This window comes from Octopus bimaculoides, chromosome 9 (genome assembly GCF_001194135.2).
Source record: "Octopus bimaculoides isolate UCB-OBI-ISO-001 chromosome 9, ASM119413v2, whole genome shotgun sequence".
Lineage (NCBI taxonomy): Eukaryota > Metazoa > Mollusca > Cephalopoda > Octopoda > Octopodidae > Octopus > Octopus bimaculoides.
The window spans coordinates 21,991,000-21,995,844 of record NC_068989.1 but is presented as its reverse complement, the minus strand read 5'-3'; the positions used below and the strand labels follow the sequence as shown (position 1 = coordinate 21,995,844).

Genomic DNA, 4,845 nt, shown 5'->3' with positions numbered 1-4,845 from the left:
GTGTGTGTGTGTGTGTGTGTGTGTGTGTGTGTGTGTGTGTGTGTGTGTGTGTGTGTGTGTGCGTGTGTGTGTGTGTATCTACATATATAGTAAGAGAAAGAAAGTGAGAAGCGGAGAGAGATAGAGTAATCCAAGAGTCGAAAGTTTCGTGCATTGACACATATCAAACTTAAGTAATCACATATACATGTAAGTGCCAATGCACGAAACTCTCAGCCTTTAAGTATCTCTGTAACTACTGTCAATTCTTGTGACAATCATCATCATCATCATCATCATCATCATCATGATTATTATTATTATTATTATTATTATTATTATTATTATTATTATTATTATTATTATTATTATTATTATTATTATTATTTAAGGTTGTGAATTGGCAGAATCGTTGGCATGCTGGGCTAAATGCTTAGCAGTATTTCGTCTGCCGCTACATTCTGAGTTCAAATTCTGCCGAGGTCAAGTTTGCCTTTTATCCTTTCGGGATCAATACATTAAGTACCACTGAAATACCGGAGTCGGTATAATCGACTAGTTCTCTCCCTCTAAAATTTCAGGCCTTGTGCCTTTAGTAGAAAAATATTATTATTATTATTGTATAAAATCGATAACAAAAAATATTAATAACATTTTTATAAAATAATTCACAATTGCATTGTTAAATATCAATTACTTCGCTTTAAATAGGTCATTTCATATCCTTTGTCAGTACTTTTGTCTTTCCTGAACGCCCATCTCACGTAGTCTTTAGGTAGCAAAAAAAGTTCTACGCAGGAAAAATCCCTCTTTCAATTGCGTAGAAGTCATTTTAGTCGGTTACGACTAATTAGAAACTTTTTCATTAATTCCCGTACAGTTTTGATGAATTGTTAAAATAGTTTGTAACATCTCTGTGATCAGGATCTCTATTGCTGACCAGAGCTCAGAAGTTCGACGAAATTTTTGACAATTCATAAAAGATTAACGAAAGCAACGTAAAAGATATTTTGCGTTTTTAAATGGCTACAATAACTCTTCCATGATGTAATTGTATCAGTTTCAACACACGATTTCAGATCAATTTTACTTGCCAGGCAAATACACACGCTTCCACAAACACATACGCACACATGCAGAGGGAGAGAGAGATAGAGAGAAAGAGAGATTTGTCTACATTGAGTGCAAATATACACTAAGAGAGTATATAAACAAAAACCAAAAAGATAGTGATTATCTTTCTACAAAAAACAAAAAAAAAACCCACGCTGAAATGAAATATTTAGAACAAAATTATCGCAGTAAGAAGCAGCCCTTAAAGATAATCAGGGTACATCCACAGATCTCGGATTACATTGACTCTCGTAGTTCTGGTCCCTGTTCTACAGTCTTGTCTTGAGTAGACCCATTTAACGCATACCCAGTTTCCATTAAATTTGCTGGTGAGCAGCATTTCCTACTCTGCCCTCACCCAAACCCTTCATGTAGTATTTGAGGAAGTCGTCGAAGGCTTCACTAGAGAGTAAAATCTCTGTCTTTGGTCCCCTCAGTTTTGTCCCTTCGACACAAGGTCATACATTTCTTTAGGGATCGGAAATTGCTATTTAAATTGGCAAGGGTGCTTGAGTGTACTTCAACCTGAACAGACCAGTTGATAGCATAATCCGTAGACCGTTAAGTAAAATGCTTTATAGTATTTTGTTACTTGTCAGGATCTATTTGCATTTCATCTTCCAGGATCGATAAAAATAAATGTCAGTCAAGTACTGAGGCTGATTTCCCTCTCTAAGTCCCCGACCTTGTGTCTATTTAAGAAATTAAGACCGGTGAATTGGTAGACTTGTTAAAATATCAGTGTTCAACTTTGCTTTTCATATCCACCACCATAAGTCGATAAAATATTGTAGCATTCAGTACATCCACGCAATACTGAGATGTATGTGTTATTTATCTATTTGGTTTGTTTGTTGTTTCTGGTGTTTTAGTGTTTCGTGTCTTTGATAAGTACATTATATGCTACGTGATATGAGCTCTTTCATTTGATGGTGTCGTGTCCTGTTACAGAACCGGATGTCGGTTGTGTGTAGAATATGAGTTGCGTGAGTTGCTGTTGCCGATTATGTTGAGTACATTCTGTGTGGGATGTGTTTATATTTTTGGTGCTCAAGTGTCTAACGGCACTAGACTCACGATCATAAGGTCTTGGGTTTGATTTCGGACAGAGCGGCGTGTTGTGTCTTCGAGTAAGTCACTTCATTATCACGTTGCTCCAGTCTACTCAACTGAAATGAATATCAGCCGAGTGTTGTCCTCTCTTTCTCCAGTTGCCACATCCTAGATGGTCCTCTGGGTCAAAGGTGAGAGAATCGAGAATGCGTCTATGTCTGCTTCTTATGCAAACGCGAGCAGACATAAACAATTAACGAAGCTGTGGTACAAGCTGCCATAGCATATACGCTTGCAAATTAGTGACAGTTGTGTGTCTTTTTTTCTTTCGGTTTGGTTTGGCTTTGTAGAGTACTTGTGTGATTTGTGTTATTCTATTGGATGGCGATTGTGTAGAATAAGAGTTGTGAGTCTTATGTGGCAAGTGTATTAATGCAATTGAGGTATTGAATTGAAAATGATATCAGTAACATGCAAATTGTGCTGTGTTATAAGCGTGGATGTAGCATTTATGTTGTTGAAGTTCCTTATCATAGGGATGCTGAGAGTAGAGATAATATACTGGTTGTGGAATAGTATGGTGTAGTAGGTGGTGATAAAGCTGACGAAAAGGACATTACACCATCTGGAAAAAAATTCAGAATATAAAATATATCATGAAACAAAGTCTTGAAGATAAGAAGAAGTAAAATAAGCTGAAGATGAACAGCATCTGGGAAGACTGGATAATACTGAGACGAATGTGAAAGAAGGCCTGATAATAGCAACCAGTGAAATAAGTGCTTATCACAAAGTTCTATTAAAAATATAACCAACTGGAAAGCCAATTAATGCAGAAGACGTTGTGAAACTAAGAAACACTCTCAGGCTAAATGAGGTTAAGTCAGAGAGAAATCACTGTTACAGTTAGGGCTAGCTCCAAGATATTGAGGTATTCTGTATCCTAGGCTAGCCTAACAGCGTTTATCTCATTCACTAATTCTTTTTCTACAACCAGCTGGAAAATTATGATTAACTTATGAACAAGAGCTATATAGTTTTATGATCATGTGTATCATTGAGTGAATCTGTTATCTTGCAAACACTTTTTAAATGTTCCATGCCAGAGAATGTAATAGGCCCTAAAAACTATTCGTTCCTTTCTTCTCTCCACCCCAGCTCGTCCCCACTTCGTCATCCTCTTCTTTTCCAGGAGTAAACTCGCCTACTCTCTTTGTCACTAAGTTTTCTTGTTTTTTTAGTTGGATTAAGAAATTTTAAGATGTTAGGCAATAACGTCAGATTCTTGCGCTTTAGCGGTCGCTTACTTTTCCTAGAGGATAGCGCCGACTCTGGTGATGGCAAAATGGATATTATATAAAAACTAAAACAACAGTAAGTGTTAGAGACACAAAAAATTGTCTTTGAAAAGGATCAAATCATAATATTCTTTTCTACACGTGGCACACGGCCCGAAATTTTGGGGGAGGGGGCCAGCCGATTAGATCGACCCCAGTACGTAGCTGGTACTTAATTTATCGACCTCGAAAGGATGAAAGGCAAAGTCGACCTCGGCGGAATTTGAATTCAGAACGTAAAGACTGACGAAATACCGCTAAGCATTTCGCCGGTGGGCTAACGTTTCTGCCAGCTCGCCGCCGCCTTAATCAAGTCATAATATTGAAATGTATACAAGCCGTCGAAAGGAGTCTCGACGTAGTTGCGCGAGCTGCTAGAAATAACCAAAATATCTCCTTCAACTTACTTCCTACCAACAGGAGGGATACACCAGATAATGTCGTCCTAGATACTCAATTCCCGAGATAAGAACTAGAAGGTCATTGTTGGGATGCCTTGGGGCGTAGGTCTGCTCTACCAGGTATCACCCGGGGCTAAAATCTGTACAATTTGCTTCACTAGCTGTGAGAAGAATCAATTTAAACAGCCGAAATAATAATATCAAAGACATAGTTGGGAGGATAAATTTATTGATATATAATCAATACTTTTTGACCAGAACATTACTTGGGAGGGGATTGATAACCTATCAAAGAATGAGATTTTGGAGAGCGAAGTAAACAGTTATATTGGAGACGGATGCTGAAACTGTTCTCATAACAGGGAAACTATAAAAATATGAGATTCTAGAAACAGATGGGAAAATATAAGCTGGAGACGAATGCTGAGTTTGTTCTCTTTATAGTTTGAATATTAAGGGTTGCTGAAGATAATACAGAAAAATGAAAAGAAAACAAATATTCCGAGATTTATTCATTCCAGACACATACGATAGAATAAAATTACGGGGATTTTTTCTTAAGCTAATTGCCTCTGGCAAATTTAACCACAAGTAGAAGTATTTGAGGCACATGAATTTGACATTGATGCTGTAGGAGAGAGAGAAAAAAGGATAAACGCATTAAAAAGAGAAGAAGAATGACAATTGTAACATCAACAATATAAATAATGTTAGGAATATTGATAAGGATAATAATAATGGTAATATTGATAGGAGTGGCTGTGTGGTAAGTAGCTTACTTACCAACCACATGGTTCCGGGTTCAGTCCCACTGCGTAGCACCTTAGGCAAGTGTCTTCTACTATAACTTCGAGCCGACCAAAGCTTTGTGAGTGGATTTGGTAGACGAAAACTGAAAGAAGCTCGTCGTATATGTGTGTGTGTGTGTGTGTGTGTGTGTGTGTGTGTGTGTGTGTGTGTGT

At 37.4% G+C, this 4,845-nt stretch overlaps 1 protein-coding gene across 1 annotated transcript in view; it reads right to left on the bottom strand.

The window, feature by feature from the left end:
- Positions 1-4,845, bottom strand: part of LOC106868019 (transient receptor potential cation channel subfamily A member 1) — a 143,923-nt gene that overhangs the window by 82,619 nt on the left and 56,459 nt on the right. The window lies entirely within an intron of this gene.